The sequence below is a fragment of the Lampetra planeri genome, chromosome 2 (genome assembly GCF_965212315.1).
Source record: "Lampetra planeri chromosome 2, kcLamPlan1.2.h2, whole genome shotgun sequence".
Lineage (NCBI taxonomy): Eukaryota > Metazoa > Chordata > Hyperoartia > Petromyzontiformes > Petromyzontidae > Lampetra > Lampetra planeri.
The window spans coordinates 10520016-10546090 of NC_136108.1; the positions used below are offsets into that span (position 1 = coordinate 10520016).

Consider the following 26075-nt stretch of genomic DNA (forward strand, 5'->3'; position numbering starts at 1 on the left):
TTCCTGATGCCACTGCTTAACTGTGCTTGCTTAGTCATTTTTTGCCTGATTGTAATATTTGTGCATTTTCACTTTGTGTTATTTGTCAAATTCGCCAAAGCACATTTGTTTTCACACAAATGCAATAATTTTTCATTGGGTGTTAGGCTCCATAATCCACTGCCATATATATTAATACGGCATGCGATATGTGAGATCAGCAAATATCCACATACAATTTGTCGTGCATATTTGCGCCCTGCTTACATTGCACTTTCTTGTTCATTGCATCGAGGTTCTTGCCTCTGGCCGTCAAGTATTCTAGCTACACTAAGAATTTGTTCATGAGATTGAGTGATGAATTACTGCATTTACAGGAAATAGTAAAAAGAAAATCACCTAATATGCAGAATTGAAAACTTTGCTTTTTAATTAGAATTTTGCCTTCTCTTTTGGAAATCTTTCATATAATATCAAGCATTATACTTTTGTTATCTTGTTCCATTAAACCTTTTCCACCACCTTGACTTTGTCCTCATTCTGTCTTTTACAGTAATTCAAATATTTCTGCTCGAAGCCAGCGCATCTGGCTGCATGCGCATGCCCCATTACATAGTTTAATGTGTCCTTTTGTTGACTCCGCGAACATATGTTTCCATTTGGGATTCGTTATTTGGAATCGCAAGCAATAAGACGCCCGGGGTGAGCAATGGCAATGAAAGGCGAGCAATGGCAGTGAGGAACCGAGAGGCCCTCTGTAGTTGAAATGCCAGTTATCTTTCCAGTCCAGGTGTGCGTGCGGCACACAAGGCTGGTGGACCATGCTGCGAAGCCACGGCGCGTCCTTCACTGTTGCCCTCGCAGCGAGACATGGTTTTGATGGCACAGGCGAAGGTGGGTGGATTAACATGTAGCCCGGGCAGCCTGCCGGACAGAATCTGCTCTATGGGATAAGAGCTCATTCCCTTTGGGAGGATGAAAGCAGTGTTACATCTTGGCACAGGAATATAGGATTAAGAGATTTTAAGAAACCAATTATAGTCCCGTTACAAGTTAAGGTTTCTTAACATGGTCAGTTGGTCATTGTAAACATGACAATGTGAGGTACTGAACTTTACACGGGAGCATATTTTTTCTGAATGTTAGCAACTTAATAGCAGCAGACTCGATTATATTGATTTCCTGTTTGTCTCACTGCAGGACATGATGCAACGCTGCTATTTATTTGTTAAATATTTTAATGCGCTGCATACAAATGCGTTTGCAGGAATTGTGCGCGTGCAATATATACAGAGAATACTGACATGTGAATTTCTTTTTCACTCGTGCTTTCGACTGAATGCAGTAGACATTTGTGTATACAGTTATACAATTTCCCCAACCGCCCTGCAATTTATTTACGTCTGACATTTTCAACTAACGTGTGTTTACCCAAGAAGGTGGGCGGAGAGCGTTAAGCAGGACGGTGGCTGAAGCACAATGGCTTCTCAGCTTGCACCAATATTGGAGGGGAGGCTTCTAAATGTTGTTTTGTTGGAATTTTTTAGTCCCAGAAGTGGTGGCCGCGCGCACACATGAGTATCGTTTGCTATATTTTATTTTCACAGTAATTTCTGTGAAATTGTAAACAAAGGTTTTTATTTACACGTGACTACGGATTATTGTGATCGGCAATCAGCCAAGAAACACGATGCATCTATTTTTTTTAACACAAAGGGTGGAAATTACATTAGCGTTTGGTAACGTCCGCATGTTACCACAGCCGAGTACAGAGTAGATGTTAAGCGAGACACTGCATCCCCATGATCCGCTGCTAGTTGAAGGCCGCCTCGCATGATTTTGTTTGGTGACGTGTCCCGCCCAAGCCCGTAGTAGATTTGATGTCTCTAACTCTGCATTTGCAAAGCATCTACCGATATCTGATCAATAATTGTGTTCTCCTTGTTTGTAATAATGTACTCCCTGCTTGTTGAGTTCATAATTGAAATTGTCTCTTCAACAATCTATCGTTTCAAAACTACAATACAGCCGAGAAAGGTCACAATCATGTCAACTATCTAACCAATTAATGTGTTTGTATTTTTTTAATTGAAACTCAGCTTGATAAAAAAACAATGGAAAGTGTATTTTAATTAGATAGTTTTAGCAGTTGCTCCACAGAGACCCACCGCCTTATATGTCTTAATGATCATAATCATCACACTCCATATATCCAGGCATTGCCGACGTTGATTGATACACATCTCACTATACCTTCCAATGTTCCTGTCTTCTCTACATCCCCATCACTCTCCAGTGCTGTCCTCTCTTTTACGAGGCCTTTATACTGGTAGGAACCTCCTGGTTACACGAGCCCACAGGGGATTATTGTGTCCGTCGTGCAGGGAGGGGCTGGGTGGGGAGGGAGGGGAGGGGAGGATGGGGAGGGGCTGGGTGGGGAGGGGAGGGGCTGGGTGGGGGGTGGGAGGGCTGGGGCTGGGTGGGGAGGGGCTGGTCACCCCGTGGTGCCCTTAAAAAAATCAACGTTTAACCTACTCACGCCGGCTTATGCCCGCCCTCACAGTCGGGCATATTTGCGGAATACACCACGCCGCCGTTGACCCTTGCCATTGACCGAGCAACCCAACGTTCCTACCAGCTCCCTCCACAGGAATGTGTTAACATTGCCTTCTCAACTCCTTCTTGGCCCTACCTCTTGGTATTTCCCCCTCTGTCCACGTCTCAAAAGATGATGATCCCACAAATCGGTTTCCTCCATGCACTCGTGTGACCGCATTGCTCTAGGCCTAACCGACACCATCCTGCCTTCACCATCCGTTTGTTCCTCACGTTGAATTGTCCGGATTTTGCCACGTCGTCTTCGAGAAATCACATTTCAGCTGCTGGTATTTTACTCTTCTCTCTCCAGTCTGAAAGTCTCACAGCAAAGCAACGTCGTTTAAACAGCTGCACCCATCAGTCTTTAATATCAAGCTTCTCTTCAAACACTGGATGCCTGACAATGTGCTTGCACATGGCCAAAAGTATTATTGGTGCACCTGCTGTTTTTGCAAATATTGTTACAAGTATCAAGGTGTGTTTCATCTCTACAAAAATACAAATCGCTTTACTGTTCTTTGAGCTCAATATATGTTAATAGTGTAAGTGCAAACCGAATATTTTAGGTATATCACTAATGGTATGGAATGAATATAACTTCCCACATATAAACATGAATAAAATGCAGGGCAGTAATTTAATGTCATAGAAAAATAAATACAGTTTGAATATGCTTTCTCTTGTTTACCATTGCAGGATGGAGATGCATTTGGTCCAATAGAGCATTAAAAAAAATTGTTTTCACAAAAGTGATTTTATTTTTCATACATTTAAATGAAATGATTTGTTAACTGGACAAAACTGACAGCTGCTGTTTTAGATATGGAAATAAATTTCCTTTACTGTCTTGCTACTCGATTAGAATTTCAAATGGCATCCTATCTCTGCCGTAGATGCTGTTTAGGGCCGACAATGCACTTTTTGTGAACAGGACATGGCCAGTGTGAGCAGCTGCTCTTGCCACAATATTGATAACTGCAATTTCCTTAATTAAAACAGTGCAGAGTGCATGGCGACTTACCTTGCATGAATGCACTGTATATAGTCTTACGAAAGAGCATGATGAAAAGTGGTTTTCATAATGCGGTGTTTAAGGTTAATATAATTTGTGTGCATTGAGCAGCGCTCCACAATGCGTTCATAAATATACAACTAATTATACAAAATTGACTGCAATAGTACGTTTAATTTGAATACTTTTCTATATGTGTTGCAAAGTAGAACATGTGGAAAGCAGTGTTTTTTATTCCATTAAACACAACAGGACTTCAAGAAAATGTAATGAGTTGGCTGCTACAGCTTATCATAAGTAGATGCTAATTAGCAGTGCTTTATCGACATCAATCCGTATTTTTCTTACTGCATACAATAATCAGCGAATATATCACTTTCTTCTTGATGACATTGCTTGTCCACCAAAGATTGAATACATACCACCTGTCGAAAAATATCCTTTGTGAAGAGTTAGAAGAGGTGTATTTGCTAGTTCATGCACAAATGACTGAAGTCTAAAATTCCTACATGTAAATTATATATATATCTAAATGATAAGTAATAACGTGGCAGTCTATCACATCAATTGATGACGTTGTGGGGCTTTTTGCCATGTGGCTGACAATGTTAATTGCTATGTTTGTTGCTGAAACAACAGCCTTGTAAATTTGAATGTAAATTGAAAATCTATGTTGCTGTGACTGCTTGCAATTATAGCCGCTTTAGGGCTTGACACATGTGGCAGGCACAAATTTAGACTGAGGGTTGAGGTTTGTCATTGTCTCTCATTAGATCAGGCCAAAGGCTGTGTCCTTCATGTTATTTCACACAGACGTTTTGAAATATCAATTTACCATATTTGTGAAAACTCAGAACCACGGATACCTGAATTGTAAATGCTATAAAAATGAATTGCCAAATGCTAAAGGGAAAATGACACTTCACTGAATCGTTTTTGGAAAGATTCTCCTTTAGTTATATTGCTGGCTAAATACTCGGTGTTTAAAAAGATGGACCCAATTTCAAAGCAGTATATTTCACGATGGCAACATGTTACAATTACACAAAAGTTACAAACGGTTTCATGAGTTATCAAGTTTTACTAACCATTTTATAAATGCTCTATGTGCCCTCCACCTGCAGTACGGACAACATCGAGACGATAGTTGAATTCGTCCCAAACGACTCTCCTCACGTTTTCCTCTGAGGTGCGTGATCGCCCTGTGCTCTTCCCCAAATTGTCAGTACCAACGACGAATGTTCTTTGACATTGGCGGATCAATGCCAAAACGCCGTTGAAACGCACGCTGCACCGCAATTACGGATTCAGTCTTGCTGAACTGCAGAACGCAACACGCATTGTGTTGTGGGGTCACCACCTTGCAAATGACTGAGGCTAGGGGCGGTTTGTGCACTGGGAGAGGCATCTAGCGGTAATCATTTGAAACTCTATGTCCCGCCCTCTCTATGCCCCGCCCTCTCTATGCCCCGCCCTCTCTATGCCCCGCCCTTTCAAGTGGTAAGAGTTGCATTCATGGGCGGTTCGTGGTTGCAGAGATATAGCGATTTCAAATCGGGTCCATCTTTTTCAAACACCCTGTACTTCCTTCAGTGGAAAAACTAAATGAAATTGCTGAGGGTGATGCACCTTGCATTACAGGAAATGAGTGTTGGACATCATTTTAAATGGTTATACATCATTTGTAAAAATGTATTCCGATTGTAAATGCTGACCTGTGGACACAGTCATGTTAAACTATGCATACAATACATGTCTGGTTACATCGTCCTTGCTACAATAGAGGCATTCTCACATGTTAATAGCAATCAGTGGTTTATGGGCTATTGATGGATTGGCAAGGAACTATTTTGTCGGATGAATGAAAGCCTTATATGAATAAATTTAGAAACAGCCCACTGTAATAGGCTATAGCACAACACAGAACGAAAGTAGAAGTATCCAAAATGACCTCGAAGAAAAATTATACGGAACTGTATGATGATCAATGTTATTTAGCTGATTTAGACCATCAATGGTGTTAACAAAAAATTGCATTTGTCTAAAATAAAAGTGGGAATAGTGTAATGTAATTTTACCGTAGCTATCCATATTCACACTAAGTATTTAGTCCTAGGTCATTGCATGCAGAACTTTATGTGCATTTTCAAAATGTTTTACAATTCTCTGGCTTAGAGCAATGGTGCATTGCGCTATAAATGCGGTCATCTGAGTTATATTCCTGGCCATGGCTAAAATCAGTGGCGCATGGCATCTGAACGACTTGCACTTGGGCATCCTTCCATTGACCATCCTGTATTGACCAGCGTGGTGAAGTATGACCACTTCCCACAATTCGTGCAGGATTGTGATGTTTGTTCGGTGAGTTTTGCTTCACGTACCGTTCATTTGAATCATCAACAAAAGTGCTTGCTCTTCATATGGCCAATGAATTGAATACGTAAATACACTTTAAAATTGGTAGCTCATAAGTATATCTTTTTCCCATTACAAATTCATACGCAACTATCTGTTGCCTCCTCAGGTGGTAAGTGAACTATCTGATCTTGGGCCCATGGGCCAAGACCTGAGTCCATTTACCTTCCCGGATTTATTTCACTGCCTTTTTCACCAAATCACTCAGAATGCACCCGACCTTGTCAGATCTCAGAAGTTAATCAGGGCTGAGCCTGGATAGTGCTTGGATGGATGGCCACAGTGCACACATTGTCATAGCACTTGGGGGGGGGGGTCTATACGGTGGTGGGCATCAGAGGGCACTGCAGCAACATCTATCATTGTGCTGTACCTCTATGCAACAATGTCCACGCTCCCTGCACTTGACCAACTCGCTCTGACCAGTGCAGTGAAGTATGGTCAAATAACATCTTAGACTCGCATGGCGTGGGGAGGCGCTCATCCAGCAGTTACTTGATAAAAGGGATGTACATAGTTGTTTGGTACATCGATTTACGGATAACAAAGTGCACTGAAAAGATCATTACCTATGTATTACATATCTATTAATCTTGGTTAATCAGGTATTTGCTGCCAATGCAAAAATATGGTTGGTTTTATAACCGGGGCTTAATATACGGACACATTTTGTTCGGTTTTACGTTGTCACACATGCCCATAAATGTTCCCACAAATTAAAATATAATTAAAGATGGTCTTGAAATGCAACACTGCATTTCATACATTATAACTAGCATTTGACGAATTTTTTGGAATAAAAATTCCCAACAGGATGTGATTAGTTCACGAGCTAAGATTGTCATGTGATGCATGCCAATCTTACCTTTTAAAAATAAAATCCCATGTGCATTTGGTATTACAGTTAAGATTAGACCCGAGTATACTCACAGCAGGCACCAAGAAGACTAACAATAAACATAATAGGACTAAAATACTCTTCGTTCAATTTCTATTTGTTCACACCTATAACTTGGTGCCCATTTATACACATGTGTGCTGTAGTCGAAGCAGATCCAGTATTTATGACAATAGGGATTTAGGGAGAGGTGTATTTTATGAATGCTCCAGTTTTATGCCTTGGGCTGCAGGAAAACGGGTGTCTTACAGAAAATCGAGCCGTTACTGAGAAAAAGAGCTGAGAATGGAAAACTTGACGTCTAACTGCAATCCCTGAACCTGAGAGTAAGTAGCGTGTGGTGGAGCCATTCACAAGCTTTCCGTGAGCAGGGTAAGGTTGTGAATGTTATTAGTTTCACATTGATGCAACCAATGACAATGATACATTGTTGTTGATGGCATCAAAGCAGAAATCACACACGTAGACATTTCCCGACTGTAAAGTATTTCCTGGTTGTGGAGCTTTCGTGAGGACAGGCATCCTAGGCCTTGGCTACCATAGTAAATACCATGGGTGGCCAAACTTCCTGACTCTGAGCCACATACCAAACACTTCATATGGCAGAAAGCCACAAAGCAGACACACTCGTGTACACGTGCATCTCGGGTCACATGGGGTGGACACACGACCAGGATAACTCATGCTGACTAGTTGTGGATTTGTTTTGAAATTTAGAAATCTGCAGGAGCGCCCTGGGAGTATTCATGTCTGGTTTGAGCCGCACTTTAACTTCTGATTGAGCCATAGTTAAGCCAACCCTAGTATATACTATACATAGCCAACTCCATGGTAATGGAATTCCAGAGACACAGAACTTCATCATTGCAAAATTCAACATTCACGTCATTTTGGCTTTCAGAGTTTCTAAATGTTGCACAATAGGTTGGTGTGCTGTACAAACGTGTAGCAAAGAGCCAGTTTAATTTCCATGTCTAACATGTATGCATTGTTCTTTTAATCCTGGTACCATATGCCCTTTCTTGACCATCCATCAACAAACACTGTACTGCAATGTCTTCAGTTAGAGGCCTCTTTATGGTAATCGTCTGGTTCAGGAAAAAACTATAAGATCTGCCACTATATTGTAGGGGCTTTTTCCTTAGGGCATTTATGTCAAATAAATAAACTATTTTGGCATCCATATATGATGGGGCATCCCATGGAAATAATACACGTATCTTTGATGTTCAAAAACACACTCGGATGCATTTAATTATTTATTGCTTTTTTACACTTTCATGCTGGAAAAAGTCGCTGATGTGTTTGTGTAATTTTTAACCTTCAATGAATAAATATTATATTTTGAATTATGAAGGCCAGGCAAGGGACTCTATAAACCTGTATATAGTTTTCAGATGTTTTCTTCTTTTGTTTCGACAAATAGTGCGTGTGGACCGGTGGTGGGTCATCGCGACTTCCACAACAATCGACCTTGTATGTATGTATGTTGAACTTATTTTGCACCGTACGTAGCCAACCGTGCTAATAGGAGGTGCAGGGGAAGGATAACAAACTAAACACAAAAAACACTGAAAAAGAAACGAGTTTTCAATCTAGATTTAAAAGTGGATAACTCCAGTGGCTTTTTTATATTGGAAGGAAGAGCGTTCCAGATGGCCGCAGAAGCGCATCTAAAAGCACGCGATGCAGTGACCGTCTTTGTTTGATGGTCAGCCAAAAGCAGCTGAGAGGACTACCGGAGTTTGCCTAATGGTTTATGCTCCTTGACGAGATCAGCAAGGTATTGTGGTTCATTTGTGACAAGCACTTTATTTCGAATGAGTGCGACCTTATAATGTATTAGTTCGGCAACCAGAAGCCAATGCAAGTCTGTGAGCACTGGGCGGACATAGTCGGATCTTGCAGTACTCGTCACAACACATGCCAGAGAATTTTGTACACGCTGCAACTTGGTAATGTTTTTTTTCAGACGTTCCATAGCATAATGCATTGCAATAATCGAGCCTAGTCAATATTATGCTACACGCCACCGTGTTTGGATTTATCACCTTGAGCTCCAGGCCCCATCAAGCCTATGGCTCAAAACCCGAGTTAGTCCTGATCTGCTACAACCATGTATGCCTCTTCCAGCTTCATTCTGCGGTTCATTCGAATAGCAAGCAAAAAAACCCGGGTGTGCCGGAGCCAGATCATTCAGCAGGCAGACATAACTCGTCAGATTCCTCCAGTCTAAATAAAGATTCTGATTCTGATGCCTGACAAGCGAGTGATGTCTTCTCACCATTACAGTTCCAGTACAGCAATCGCCCTCAAAGTCAAGTTTTATGTCAGAAGGTCGTCACGGCCATTGCCGCTGATACATCCATACATCACCGTCACTTCCTTCTTTTATGAAAGCATAATACTCTCTTCTGCCTGATGACAATTGCTTGCGTTGCGATCGAAACGTCGTGATATTTTTTATTTATATCTACGTGACTTTACCGAAAGACCCAAATAATATGAATATAATAGACAAGGCCTTTGTAATAAAGATGGATGAAAGGATATTTCAAACATTACAGTTCCCTTTTAGATTATGCAGCCTTTAAGTCAAAAAAGATATATTCTCTACAAAGCATACAACCAAACATCTGGTTGAGACATGATATTTATATATTTCCTCTCTGGTAATTTTTTTTAAATCTAGGTGCTGTCCAAGCTGATTTAAATTTAGCTTTTTATGTCTGAAATGATTATATTTTAAGGTGGTATACCTGCAGTGTGACTGATAATTTAATTGCTAATGATGTAACAGTTTATAAAATGCAACAGAGCATGGCACAAAGTGGATACTATTTTATCAAGCTGATGTCTGCCAACCTCTGTACCCATAATATTAATGACCAACCATTTACTGGCAGCATGCTCAAAATGTATACATTAAACAATGCTGTCGGGATCCCAGTAATTAAGACCGTTAGCAAAATCTACCACAATTCCTTTTGGTTATCATATATTAGGGCTGACTAGACTTCTGTTTGTTTACGTCTTGGTCTCAACCTTGGGCTGGACACATATATTCAATCGTCATCACCCAACTTTGTGAAGAATAAGAATTTCCGTATGACAGGTCCCTCCAATAAAATTCCAAAAGCACCTTCACTAACATTGCCTTCCTTAATGATGGGTACTATGGTGACAGGTCTAAAGATTATAATACATCAACAGTGACTGACAGTGGGTTGGTTTTGATTATTGCTCTTTACGTAAAGGTGCAGCCCTGCAATTGATTGCTCACGACACTGCTGGAAGTAGGGTCTCTATTCGAGGGAGCTCTCGTAAGTCCTTCTGGAGGGTATTTGGCCTACTCTTTCATTGTGTACAAACATCCTAGAAGAGGTGGGAGTACCCACCCGCTTACCCTCACGATACACAGCCTGCCGAAGGACGAATTATGGTACACACGTACTGCTAGGTTCGACAAGAGGCAGAGGGATTTGGGAAACGTACTGTAATACAAAAGTAATTCGACTTTACTCGAAAAGAAACGTCAAAGTATGCATAACTTTACTGGTGTTAAACTCACATGGCATGCATGTTGGTAAAATAAAAATCGCAATTAGACATTCAATTTTCATTTCCCTTTACCAGGAAAGAGCGTATCAAGATATAGTTTTTCCTTAGCAATGATACCTGCGCAATCTATACAAGGAATAGATCGCTATTTGCTAAGTAGTTGCTAAGTTGTGGGGTTTTCTTTTTGTATTATCTGTGTATGGAACTTGATAATTGATGTGCAGCGTTGTAGGATGCAAATGCATGAATGATGTATTATACAATTGAATTATTATTTATTTTCAAATTTATAGTTTGGGTGATACTACCTTGACCAACAATACAGTTGTAGGTATTCAACTGTCCACTTTATAGCAGATGGTGTGCTTTACTCATATCCTGCAGAAATACTTAAGTGGGATCATGAATTGGACCACTGCGTGAGTAAAAACGACTCTTTTGAAAGTAAGCTCATCACTAAGCTATCTGGTCACGATCACATACCTGTCAACCCTTTATCAGTGCCTAGCTTATTACAGACCAATTCCGACTTTATTGGTTACCCTGTGCCCTTATAAATCTCAATGTTCGTCCTAAAAAGTCCCATCACATGAGAGAAACACAAATAAATAGACTTTTTTTTTGCCCGTATTGAAACGGCTGTACGCCGTATGGACCTGCACACTCAATTCCCTTACACAAGAATACGAGTAAACCGTATGAGTTCAGTTTTTCCATTTATTAGGTATAGCCCTGTGAGCCATGCGGCTCTTGACTCGGGTGCAACCGCAACAAAACAAAAACATGAACAACATCTTAAAGTGACTAAACATAACAGATATGCTACCAACGCGAAGGCAAACAATCGTTTACCTGTGTCTCCTTGATTGTGCAGCACAGCTCAACAAAGCTCCTGTATCCAGGAACAAAGAAGGAAAGTTCTAAAGTCTGAACACTATTAAGCCGGAAAACTGGAAGTTTGGACCCTATCTCTGGAAAGTTAAACACACTGACAGCATTACCTTTGTTTTGTGGTAATGTTTATTCAAAAACCTCATGCATATTAACTACAGTCTTAAATAAATAAATAACCCCACCCCTGGTTAGAGTGGAATGATAATGTGGAGTAGTAGATGAGAGGCTGAAATGTCATGACCCGAATATAAAAAAACCAACCCTAACTTTAATCATTGACGGCCTGGACATTTGGAGTGCCGTCAGATAACATAACATAACCTTTTATACATTTTCTTCTTAAAACCAAGACTGACTGATGCTTACACATTTACATTCAAGATTTGAAAAATATTTGCAGGGTAAATATGTTCATATCAAATTGTCCGTATGGGCAGTAAAGGCGTACAGATGCATTCATTCACTGATTAATTTGTATTATTAATCTCACGATACATGCATTGCATCACATAAGAATCTATGTTTTTTTCCATTTGCATTTTATGTAATGGCATCACATTATTCCAGTGGCCACTATCTGCTGCTAAATTTCAGCAACGTAAAAAATGTCATATTTTTCAATAAAATGTTTCCATGAATCGTGAGAACTCGTTGAATTGTTGTGGGTTGGGGTATATGCATATGCATATACGGTATCTTGCATATGTTTTCCATTCATTCTTATGGTCATACAGTCAAATGTGTCTAGTTTGCGTTACATTGTTATCTTCAAATTGAGTTCTACATTGTTTCATTTAATCATACCAGAGCCATATGCATTTACGTCCTCCGCGGAGCGGACAAACCGCCACTCTATTTAAATCCGCTCATGTCGCGTTGAATCTCCCACCACGCGAGCACGTCACGTAGTGGGCTCTTGTTCAGAGTGGTCCCCTACTGCAGGTAATGTTCGCTCTAATAAGGTTAGTCATTCTTAAGGGACATTTAAAGACAGTTTCGTGCTTGAAGAATACGTTTATACATGCACAGCTGTCATGTCAATCCACTGCTGGTTGATGGCCTCCTCACGTGGTGCAGGTTGCGGTAGTTATTGGACCATACTTCCCCACGCGAAAAGCAATAGAAAGTACAATACAGTACAAACGACAATTTGTATTCACTCCCTCTGCTGCTCACCACATGGCCCTGCAGTTACTCATGCCAACCTAGCATAATTCTTGGTGGTCACCCATCCAAGCACTATCCGAACTCAACCCTCCTGCTTAGCTTATGAAATCTGGACTGGAAGTAATTTACAATGCATACTTCTGTGTTTAAGACCTGTTGCCTTTCGTAAATGTAGGACAAGCACAAACCTAAACAAACACATTTCATATGTGACGTGCACAAAACCAGCAAGAAGTGTCATTTAATGATATCCATTGCTCAAGAAAGGTTCCATTTGTGTAGGTTCATAAATGCTGTGTCTGTGGTCAGAAAGCTTAAAAACTGTGTACACAGCACGCTGAGAAGAACTCGATATAAAATGTATGCTCTCACAGACGGTTGAGTGTTGGATGTCCGATGATGCATTACATTTTAGAAGCGAACATTTCATGCAACAAGCATGCATGGATTTCCTTTGTTTGACATTACTGTGAAGCACTCAATTTGTTGCTGTTTGGTTTTAGAAGTCTGTATTTGATTTATTACATATCTCCTGGAACAGTTTTTTAAATATACATGTAGTAATATATAATGGGTCACACAGGCACCGAGCGCCAGTTACTGATAATAGAGGGCAACTGGGAGTGTACTAGCCCTCTCTGCAAGCAGGGTATGCTATGTCATGGAAAGGGTCCCTAGGGGAGCATGGTTCTGGTGGCTGGCAGAGAGGGGGCATCTGAGGACGTGGCAGCCCGGTTGGCTGGCGCGGGCACGTGACAGGACAGGGTAAGGTTGTTGGCCAAAGGTGATAGAAGGGACACGTGGTGTAGGCCCAGAACCCTCTGGTGAGGTCCAGAAGGGGGCGTGGCTGAGAGCGGAGCCAGGCCACGCTGGGGGCCATAAAAGGGAGGTCCGGGGCCGCATCGGGGCTGTCTGCTGAAATGGAACCCACCGTGTTACGGCTTCTCCTCGGTCTCCGGTCTTCGTGCTCGGCATCATGGGTCAGGCAGTGTGCCGACTGACCTGACCGATTTATATAGTTACCGTGTGGTGGCTACCGGTTATGTAGTTATCCCGTTGTGGTTACTGGTTATGTAGTTACCCCGTTGTGGTCATAGAATAAACGTGTTGCTTCATGAATAAGTGTGTCTCTCAAGTGAACCCACTACATATAGATTGATTGAATTTATTCCGAGTTTTACCAATAATTATTTATGTATTTCCTATTCATATCAATGACCAATCCCATCTGTGTTACTTTGAATGGCAAACAGCTAATTGTGTGTATAGGGCAAACAATTGCATTGACAGTGTAACTTTTACTTTATTTACAATGATAATTTATTCTCCACGCAATATTTCACGGACAAATAACTGTGACTGAGTTCAGCGTTACTCGAAAAGCCAGGTGATAGAGGGGGGCCTTAAGTGTCTCTCCTGATGAGATTTAGATTGAATGCTGTGAATGTACAGTGGGACGGCGTTGCAGAAAGTGGGGTTGCCAAGGAGATACGGCGCCTGGTGGGTTGATGGTCTTGTTCTTTGATATAGAGAGGGGGTTGCGAGTCACACTGTGGAGAGTTCTTAGATGAGCTGTGGTGCGGTGGCGACAGAAGCCGATGAAAGATGCAGTTAACTACTGAAAGTAGAAGCGATGTTGTATCCGACCCTGCTGGCAATAGAGACGCCAGTGGAGGGAGCAGAGGGAGGTGAGGGAATCCAGACGAGAGTGGTAGGCTCCGCGGACGATGCGGGCGAGATGTTTTGCAACCTTTGGAGTTTGTTGCGGTGACTTGGTAAGTATTTTTCCCTCCCTTTGATGTTTCCCCTGTATTCTTTACTCTTGAAAAAAACACGCTTTTAAAATAAAGAGAACGAACAAGGACCGAGTTAAAGAAGGCGATATCTGACTGTGCTGCATGCAAGGGTGTTGGCAATGTCAGTGACGAGAAGCAAATGCAGGTCTGCGAGCACTGGACGGACATAGTCGGATCTTGCAGTACTCGTCACGACACATGCCAGAGAATGTTGTACACGCTGCAACTTGGTAATGTTTTTTTTTTTAGACGTTCCGTAGCATAGTGAGTTGCAATAATCGAGCCTAGTCAATATTATACTACACGCCACCGTGTTTGGCTTTGTCACCTTGAGCTCCAGGCCCCATCAAGCCTATGGCTCAAAACCCGAGTTAGTCCTGATCTGTTACAACCAGGTATGCCTCTTCCAGGTGCATTCCAACTTCATTCTGTGGTTCATTCGAATAGCAAGCAAAAAAAACCCCGGGTGTGTCGGAAGTAGATTGCGCAGGTCCCTGAGGTGTTAGAACATCTGTTGTGGTTAGCTGACGAAGGATAAGGTGGAGTTGAGAGTGACGCCCAGGATCTTGATGTGGTGAAAGGGAGCGTGGACATGGTGAGATGATGTCTGATGCCGACCAGGGTGGTTTAGATTGGAAGCATTCAAGGAGATGTCGTGAGCTGATAAGCATTGCTGCCGGAGCGGTGGTGCACTCCAAGAGCCTCTCGAATCCAGAGGCATCATTGGAATCAATGGAGAAGAGTAGGGTGTCATCTGCATATATATATATTTTTTTCATTTTTCATTATATGCCAGGTAACCTTTGATAGCTTGTATTCTTACGAACAACAATATAAAAATGATGGAAATGTAAAGGTTTTTTGCGTACGTCTCGGTTATCAGGCACAAAGGACACAGAATCTCATATTTTCACTATTGTATTCTATCTTTACTGGCAACAATAGTGAGCTGAGAGTGAATAGATGATTTGAAGGGGTCGGTGCGGTGGGGATTTCTACGTGGGAGTTGTATCACAGGCCTGGGAACCAATGATACATCTATAAAATGTCAATGGTACATCGCGAACAAGATGTGTAGGAGGGCCTGTTACCAAGACATGCTTTAGAATGTTCTCCAAGAGTCCGGTGATCAAAGGAATGACCTAAGAGCAGTTGGTGGGATCTTGTGCGGGCAGATCTTGGAGGTCGCGTGTCTACTGCGCAACAGCTACGGAATCTAACAGAGGCTGTAAAGTGTTTGGCAAAGAGGTGCAGTGGTGGCATCAGTGGCTTTGGCCACGGTGACTTCTCGATCTCGGTCGCGTGCGTGTATTCCTAGCGACACTTGGTGGCATACGCGCACGTGCGCAGTGTGTTCACGACGCCAGTGTGGTCAGGGAGCAGCATCGCCGCAGCTGCCGCTGCCGCTGCAAATCCCATATCTCGCTCGCAGCTTTGGTTGCTGTTTTGGATTCTGGAGAGCCAGCGCAGGACCCAGTTAGCCCAAGGGGAGGACGGGAGGGGCGTGGGGGGGAAGAAATGTGGGGAGGGTTTTGTGGGGGTGGCGCGGTGTTGAATGCTGATGGGGTTGCCGGCGGGTATTGATCTTAATCCACTGTGTGGTGGCAAATGAGTGCGGGCGTGCTGCGTGTTCTCGCTGGTGCCTGCTGCACACACCGACCGGGGGAAGCTCGCAAACTGTTCCGCACAGCGCAAGTCTCCGGGATTCTGCCCCCATATCCTTGTACGTATGCGGAGGAGCGTGCATTTCTTATGCATGCATATATATTTTTTTTACGTGTGTGTATATGTATAAAATAACCCTTTTCCGTGATTTGTAAAAGGAGTATGTTGTGGTCGATGCGCGCGTTATCAACCACAAAAGGGAGTGAATAGTAGATGCTGCGTCATGGCTCGCACTTTAGCTGCCCGCTGTTGGACAGCACTTTGCATGCGCGGTTTCTCAGAGCTCGTTGTTACTCCCATCAGTGTTACCTCCTTGTCCGGCTCGTGATTGTGTGAACATCTATTACAGGAGGTATGCGGAGTGTAGTTATTTGGATACAAAGGGACGATTTAAGACGTGTCTTTTTCTGTGCGCACATCTTTACATTACCAAGACAGAGTATAAAAACTAGGCGGGCTCAGGTTGTATTTAATGCCATCTGCGCGTACTTTACTTGATACACCGCGAGCTTGATGCGAGCCACGTGTAGGAACCGTTACATATTCACGCAGTTGTGTCTTTTTCTCCTCTCAAGGGCAACAAATGTTCCCAATGAGTACGTGCCCACCTGCGTGAGAGTAATCTGAAAGGGACTGCTATGTGTTGAATAATGCATGCGAGTTGCACTCCGTGCCACCGTACCTGTGGGCACAGGGTCGCTTCTTTCCTGCGCGAGAGTTCCATTTGTCCACCACTGTCGTGTCATCTTTGCTTTGGTCACCGGCCTCTTGAAGAACATCACGCCGGTTGCGCACTGTCAGTGGAAAGGGGCCACGCTAATGTCAGAAGAAACACGAAGCGTTTTTGTTCAACACGTTGACCCTTGCTCCCGGTGTGCATATAAATTGTATGAAGACGTACGAACAACTGATCAAAGGGCATAACCGCACTCCACGATAGTGTAGTATATATCGGTTATCTTTTTTTAGGCAGATTAGCACGGTTCAGTTTTCAGTTTCAGTTTTCATTTATTTGGTATAGCCCTGTGAGCCATTCGGCTGTTTGGCTACGTACTGTGTGAAATAAGTTCAACGTAGATCTACACACACACGCACGTGTCAAGTAACTATTTTGATGGGAATTAAATAGTTTATATAAAATAACATCTTAAAACCTTTTTTCAAACTGCATTTGATCAGCGCGGTGAAGTATGGTCAAACAACCCCCCATTACTGACACGGCTTTGGGGAGGCTTTCATTCGGCCGTGGCTTGACAATGGCCTGATATCTGTCTTGTATTGTTGTCTTTAAATATTAATTCTAGCATTGTAACTACACAACATATTGTATGTTAAACAAAAATACCAGTGGTTCAATGCTCAAACAAGCATTGGCTGTAGCTCATATCCATTGATGGTTCGGAAGCAGTAAACAGAAACTCGAGAATCGTAAAGCGGGGATCAGTCTCTCCACAGGAAAACACTTGAATCCCCACTCAGTGGTGCAGACCCCGGCGGATATGTGGGTCGAGTTGACCTTGCTCAGGATTTAAACCTCGCAACCTACCAAGATAGCTATATCGTGGCCATATATTGTGTACGGTCGTGTGCGGATTATGCTATTTAACATTGACGATGCGTAACCTGACATAGACACTGATGTCCACTAACACTGACATGAACACTGTGTGAAAGAGTCACACACACACACGTTTGTCGCTGTAACAAGAGTAGAGCTTTCAAAGTGTGGCTCTTGCATTACAAGATTATGGATGTTGAGATTTGAGCACAGCACCTCGAAGTCAAGATTGTTGTCACTTTGAATAGGGTGTGCGCACTTGAACGGGAACATTTTAACACAAATTTGTTACACAACCACTGCAATCAGTAAACGAGCTGTTCGTTGTTGTTGTCGTTGTACATCAATAAGGTGCTGTATGTGTTATATTTGTTAATGTGTATTATAGTGATGCAGACACCACAAAATGGGTTTTGTCACAGATTCAAACATCAATAGTATGAATGAAAATGAAAAAATACCTTCAAATGTATTCGCTCAAATGGGTGATTAGCTCTGGCCTCATGGTCCATAGAAAAGAGGGGGTATTGTTTATGCTATTATGGTAGGACGTGAAAAAATATTTGATAATGGATTATGGGCAGCCTCTCCATGAAAAGGATTTGTTAATTAAAAATGTCAAAAAAATATTACTTATATTTTTGCAATAGCCGTGGATATATGACCACGCTGAGCAAAATTTTTGGTGACAGGTGCATACTGAGTTCCATTCTACAAGCATTGTAGTTTCTCAAATGCACAGTCGTGAAGATAAAGATGTCTACTTGTAGGTGGCCCTTCACGTCCAACTGATCTGTATATTCCAAGATTTAGCGAGATGACTATTAGCTGACGTGATATACAGTACGGTTTGTCCCTCTTTGAGAGTAATGAGATTGCAAAGCACTCATGCATCCATACAATTTGTGGTTCAAACACATATTGTGTCTTACTCACTTAGTAATTTTATTGCACAAACTATTCTCAAAATACATTAAGCTTGGAAGGGATGATTTGAGAACACATTATGTTTTTTCCACAGAATAAAAAACAAACTATGATTTAAATGCACATAAAAAGTACAATTGATTATTTTCAAGGGAATACTTTTATGAGATGAACCCAGGTTATAAATGTGAAATTTGCATATAACTTTATTAAATGGTGAAAATAAATCAGATATTTGTACGAACGTTTTCCAGCAATTCAATAAATCGTCTGGAGCACATGGTGGAATTGTAAAATGTATTACCATTCCCGAATTCCTATATTGAAGATTGTTTAAAATGTTAACCCTGAGTGTGTATATGTAGGTATTGTGTAATTTAAGTGGGGAGCGGTGGTGAAGCGGTTAACGCGCTGCGCTACGAACCCGCCGATCCGTGTTCGATTCCTACTCACGGTGAACACCGGTGAACCGGTAATGGGTCTCTCCTAGGTCGATTTAGTCTGAAATAAGTACCTGGTGCGGTGTGTAAACATTGCCATAAGGGAGAGAAGTGCGGCCGTCCATGGTGATAGCCACCCACCCCTTCGTGTGCCATGACGCCCTTCATAGGTGCTCCTATGAAAGAAGTTAAACGTATGCATATTATTTCTTTAGAACTGCTTTTTGTATTTAGTTCGTTGTCCTTCCCCTGCACCTCCGATTACCACTATTGGCTACGTACGGTGCAAACTAAGTTCAACATACATACATGCTCAACAGCACTTGATCCTACAGTTTGTTAAGGCTATACCGGGGATGTTTGTTGTTGTGTCGTTTCTCAAGATAAGTTACATTCCCTCATTGTAATACTCTACCGAGTGAAGGCATCCTTATTTGAACATTTTTAATTGGTACATTTTTGTTCTGTCAGTATCAAATGTGTGCTTGGGCATCTGTCGTGTATAAAAAACATAAACACGACATGGTGCATGAATAAGCATGCCCTATATCGTGCATTGCGTTCCTAAATGTTTGATGCCTTGTGCGTTTGAGGTCCTCTTGCTTCCTGTTAGCACATGGGTCAGTAGGCACATTGTTTGAGTAACCATGCCTGGAGAGAGATATCTGTGATTCACACTTCAATACCTAGCACATGCTATTGCTTCCATGCTGTTTTTGTGAGTATAGCCTTTCGGAAACATTGATTTGGAATTTCATAGACTATGATATTGCGTTGAAATAAAATCCGTTTTTAGCTGAAGGCTGTACAAACATCTGGATTCATAAGGAACTTTGGTTGATATCAGTCAAACATTTTTCAATTAATCAAGACATTGTTACGACCTATTTGATCAAAAACAGGGCAATTTAAAACATGGTGCCAATTTGCATCATGTCACACTAACCCAACACTAACATTGTACTGATTGGATAAGTTTTGAATGTGTGTTTAAGTTGTAGTGTTCTTTACTCCAATTAAGGTCTTCTTTCCCAGTTCATGGAGTTATTGGTGAATCATAAATTCTGATTACATTTGCAACAAACATGAAACTAAAGGTAGCAATTTATTTTTCCTATAATTCTACAGTTCATTATAATTGTTTCAGCCCTCTGCATATCTACACTGGAGGGCTTCTCTCTCCATGTTGTGTCAGCCTCGAATTAATTGAATTCTGCATTTAACAAAATGGTATTTTACAAGAGCCAAGGGAAAAAAAACCCTTCATAAATAACATTAAAATTAACTGTGAAACAATCAAGGCAGCATATTTTGGAAATGTTACTTTGTAATTTTATATAAAATTAATCAATCAACATCGCGTGTATCTTTACAAGGAATTTTAAATCACTTTAAACTGTATTTGACTACAGAGATGTCTTAAACTAAATATAGCTTAGCAGCGTGTGCATCGCCGAAACTGAACGTTCTGTTTCGATTTAAAGCTTTCGTGACGGCTGCTTGTGTTGTGGCCGAAACGTCGTGAGAATTTTATTATGTTTTATTTTCATTATTTCCCTTCTACGTGACTTTACCGAAAGATCCAAGAATATGAACGTTCTGTCTTGCCTTCCATTGTTGGAGCCTCCAGTATATTCAGTAAAATACCATCATCTTTCTACCTTCATGACACAAGTGTGATGGCATTTTGATAGGACGTGCAATATAGTACATGACTAAAGAATGGCATATTAAAACAATATTTGACATTCAGTGTCTCCTCTTGTTGTGTTCAAGACACGTACGACACATTGAACGGTGGTCATGATTTGCTGTTCTTTTTTTAGAATGTCTTAAGTGGGCTTTTGTACATAGTTACAAAAGCTAACATTAATTAGAAATGTTCATTTATAATCAAGTAGAACAAAAATAATGCATGCAAGATAACTGTGTGTGCGATCCCTAGCTTCCCTGAAAGAGGCAATATCCTATGTCAACGTGCAATGCGCTTCGTATTTGCTCAGTCCCGGAGAATGACTCGGGGGGCGCGAGGTACCACAGACAAGTGGGAAAGGCAGCCAGGCGGTGAACCGGTACCAACAATTACCCAAGCTCTGTGGTCCCATATATATTAAGATATTTTCAGACAAATAATGAGTAATTTTATTTAAAGCTTTCGTGACTGCAGGGATTCATATTCTTGGTTATTTCGGTAAAGTCTTTCTGTGGATTTCACACCTGATGACGATTGCTTGTGTTGCAGTCGAAACGTCGTGAGAATTTTTCTTGTTTTATATTAATATTATTTTATTATTTCCCTTCTACGTGACTTTACCGAAAGAACCAAGAATATAAATAATGAGTATTTACATGTGGGAAGAAACCAGAGCACCTGGATAAAACTGACGTGTCCGAAGGGGCAACACTCTATCCCATACATAAGGAACAGGTGGAGTCCAAATTTTTGCTGTTCTACTTTCTCGTGACAAGCCAGGGTAGGAATTACTCTTTGGTTCTTTCGGTGAAGTCACGTAGAAAGAGAAAATAATAAATTAAATACTAGCATACGACGTTTCGATTGCAACACAAGCAATCATCATCAGGTACAAATGTAATGTAATACAACACAGATAGTTGGCTAACATGATGTTAGCCGTTTATCTGTGTTGTATTACATTATATTTCTAAGTTTAGGTTTTGTTTTCTTTTGCATTTGTACCTGATGATGATTGCTTGTGTTGCAATCGAAACGTCGTATGCTATTATTTAATTTATTGTTTTCTATTTCTACGTGACTTTACCGAAATAACCAAAGAGTAAGTTAGGGTAGAGCACCTCGACGCCCACAGGAAAGGAGTTTCACAACGTTATGCTATCTTCTTGGTTCTTTCGGTAAAGTCACGTAGAAGGGAAATAATAAAAATAAAACATAATAAAATACAATTTTCACGACGTTTCGGCCACAACGCAAGCAGCCGTCCTCAGGTGAAGAACAGTCATGTACATTCAGACGCTGTCTTTCCGACAGACCTGTTCTTCACCTGAGAGAACGGCTGCTTGCGTTGTGGCCGAAACGTCGTGAGAATTGTATTTTATTATGTTTTATTTTTATTATTTCCCTTCTACGTGACTTTACCGAAAGAACCAAGAAGATGAATCCCTGCAGTCACGAAAGAAGCTTTAAATCGAAACATTATGCTATCCATCAACCCTCGCCTCCACATTGCCGGATTACGGGCGTGTGCCACGTGGCTATCCCGGTGTGGCGCATAGGCAGTGCGAGGTGGTGATGTCATCTTGGCAGATGCAGCCGTTGCTCCGTGATAGGTCGAGCATGGTCTGCACAGGCTGTGTGACCTTTTAATTGGGGACCACTTGCCCGCCAATCTCGTTGCACATCTCGTTTGATGACCAACTCAGAACAGGTCACAGGATTTTTTGGGTTCACTTAGGAAGTGCTTTGGCCTCACCTAGATAAGCACCCGCACAAGGCAGATTACCAATTAGAGAATGTGGTGCAGGTGACGGTTCACTAGACTGGGACAGAATATATAACAGAATATATAACTACTGTATATTCTGTGTAGTGTAGCATTCCATTCACCCCATATGCTTAGTTATTTGTGTATGTGAATTTTCACCTTCATCTTGAAATTAAAGTACATGTGGTAATAATGAATTGTTTCACAAAACAAGGAAATAAGCCATTAGCCTCCTGGCTATGAAAATGAATTCCTGACTATTTTTTTCCCCCCTAAACATTCTAAGATGATACTTATTTTTTGTTATTTCAAATACAATTTCACGACAATATACTGTCAAGTAAGCGACATATTATATGAACTGTATGCTGTAGACCGGTATGCCGTTACACATAATGGATGTAGATATCCAACATTCTAGTTAGACCTTTTTGGTGTGATTTATGACTCGCACCTCAAGACCACTTTTTTAAAACTTATATTGAAGTAGGCTTTAGGTCCTTTCGGATAAAGGCTTCTCGATGACAGCGCCCAGAATCCATATCTCGCTCTTGCACACGAGGCCGAACTCACCAGGCCATCTTCCTGGTCTTCCTCTCGGGGTGTTTACTTCTTCCGGTTGTCATTCCATCAGCAAGCGTCATCACTTCCACCGTCTTCCCTTCTCGCAATGTGTGTCCTGCCCTAGTCCACTTATTTTTTTACAAGTCATCACGATGTCCCTAATGTGTTTGTTTGTGATCCGCGAGTAAAATTTTACGTCTCAGTGTCATTCCAAACACGCCTCGCTCCATACTTCTTTTCAGCTTTAGTTCAATGTTTTTTTTAATGTCAATTGTCTCTTGTTTTATCCATGCCACAGTAGTTCATATGCACTGATTGAAAACTGTATTCTTTAGGCGCATTGGCATCTTTGCTTTTCATTGTTAAATGAAATTTTCCAAAACACACTGCCACCATAAACTTACTTGCCTCTGCATCTCTTCAATTTAATCATGGTAGTCTTCAATAATTGCCTTAGGTATACATTGTGTTGTGTTTACCAGTTATGTCGCTCCAAAAAATGCCGCTTTTGTTATCAATTTGTGGTATTTTGCTTTGCTCATCTTTATCTTTACACCAACTACAGGCATGTTGCTGAGTTCTGCTATAATTTCCTGGAGTTCATATCCACGAGTTGCTATAATGATCTTATCAGCAAATCTGCTGATGATTAAATGTGTTTCGTTTATGTTTATGTCTTTATTCATAAAATAAAAAATTCTAAGAATACCTTCAAAATATCACTGTGAATGGCCTTGGTGAAATATGTTTTTGATGAGTATGGTATAGCCAGACCCTTCTTATGATTAGAAATGCTAATGGATATTTAATTATTGAAGTTAGTCTTATCGCCCTCCTATTGAATATAATGATCACATCAATTTTACGTAAACATTGAGGAAATAGTTTTGCCAATTAGTTTCAACGATTGTCCCCACATATTTGATTGATGTCTAACGTTATGTCATCTCATCCAGGAATTTTCCTTTTTCATACTATTAAGGTCAGTGGTTACCTCTTCAAGTGTGAGATCTGGAACATTCTGTACATCTGAAAAATAAGTTAAAAACTTTTTTTTTAAACACGCTTTTATGAAATGTACTAGTAGTGGCAGAACTCCACGACTCCAGGAAGTGGCCCCGGAGCTTACCATAACGTAAGGGACCGTGGCCAATTACAGCCAACGTCAGTTGACCGTGGACAATTAGACCCAAGCCAAAACATAACATTAAAATAATGTTTACAAATATATATATATTTGATGAGAGAATATAGTATTGTCATCAGTATGACATAAGTATACCAAGTTTTCAGTCGACACCACATTGGGAAGTGGGTTAAAATTGAGTTACAAGATTTGAGGATACAACAACGACAACAACAACGACGACAACAACAACAGAGTGAGTTAAATGAAAGCGTGTCAAAACGATTAATTCCATTTGAGTATATGCAGATGTTTTCTGTATAGAAATACATAATATTATGAAGATGTTATAACAAGAAATGGGAGTCTAATAGGAAGAAAAAGGGAAGTCATTTTTTGATAATTCCCAAATTATTGCCCTTAGAGAATGAGCTGGAACCATAACGTGTGATAGAGACAGAATCATGAGGCCATCCAGGCGCTTAAACACCCGATGTAATGTGGCTGGTCACAGACGATAGATTTTTGTGATGCTTTGCTTGCTCGCTGTGTCAACTCTGAGGTTCATCCCCATCCACCAGTGTGACACGAGGTCGGCTTTAATCAGACCTGCAGCACAGACTGGAGATTGGCCCACCCCATCTCCTTACAGTTCATGCACCCTGGGATTCTCCATCCTTCTACCCTCAGTCTCCAGGAAGTACCAGCGAAATCGTCCCTCAATGTATTTTTTGTTTTCATGATTGTAATATTCGGACATTTATGCATACTATCCAATGCCATTGATCCCACAAAACTAGCACGTATTTATATTTGTGAGTGACACACTGGCATAAAATGAATTTGCCAATTAATTTATTAATGCTGAAGACTGATTGAAGTTCACTTATATGTCCTTCATTGGACGATGACAATAACATTACCGTTTGCATATTCTTGGTTCTATCAGTAAAGTCAAACCGACTTTACCGAAAGAATATGAATTCCTGCAGTCACGAAAGTTTTAAGTTAAAATTACTGTTTGCACTTGCAAAAAGCGTCGATTAGAAATGTAATTTTGCGAGTGTTTACAAAAACTATCGCATTGAGTAAATCAAAGTATGCTATGCTGGTACTTTGATAAACATGCAGTATAGATTTATGAACCTATCATTATGTTTGTTTACCCAGAAAGGCCTCAGAAAAATAGACTGAGTCTCTTTTTTTCTCATTGTAAGGGACAACGATGTCTACGTATAACTCTAATTGAGTAACAACGATGGCTACGTATAAACCAAATCGAGTAATTTTCGGGTATTTTTGGGGATTTAGCATCGAAATTTTGGACAACATTAAGGTGAGTAAAATGAACATGAGGCAGAATAAATACAAATATGCACTTTCGAAGCAATTTTCCTCCATTCAATTATACTTGCATTCTCCTGTCATTAGATAATATGGGGTTTATAAAAAAAAAGGCCACGGTGGGATGATCAGTAATTAACAGACTTATTGGGTTTCTTCTGACAGTAAATCATTAGGATCACATCTTTTGTGAGGTCACCTTCTGTGGTATCGACATTTTAAAACGCGTATCAGCATATGGAGAAAACAAAGTGATTTTCATATGCAGAACGCCATGCAGAATATCGATACGTATTGTGCAAATGAAATCCGGTACTTTCTGGAGCATTTTATAAACCAGAGTATACGTTACGTTTATAACCAATTAATGTGCAGATTTTTTTTTTTTTTACAAAATAGGCCTCGGACATGATTTAATTTAACCTTCAGATCTTCATGCTGGAAAGCTAATACTCATGGACCTATGCACTCCTGCATTGCACGTTATGTAATGCTGAGATGGTCATCTCTCTGCTGGAGGTCACATCCATGAAATTGCTACTTAGTATCAAGCAAAGTAATACAATAGACGCGTGTCTCATACCAATGAATCCATATGTAGCAGTCATCATTTGGCCGATTCGAAACATTATTTGTGAATCATGTGTAATGGTAATAACGATCAAAGTTT

General features: G+C 40.9%; 1 protein-coding gene across 1 annotated transcript in view; it reads left to right on the forward strand.

The window, feature by feature from the left end:
• The first annotated feature begins 15911 nt into the window (after positions 1-15911).
• The window catches only part of LOC144727736 (acid-sensing ion channel 1-like), a 212294-nt gene continuing 202130 nt past the window's right edge, over positions 15912-26075 (forward strand). The window contains exon 1 of the mRNA XM_078606796.1: positions 15912-16043. The gene's annotated coding sequence lies outside the window, so the exon portion shown is untranslated. The remainder of the gene's footprint in view (positions 16044-26075) is intronic.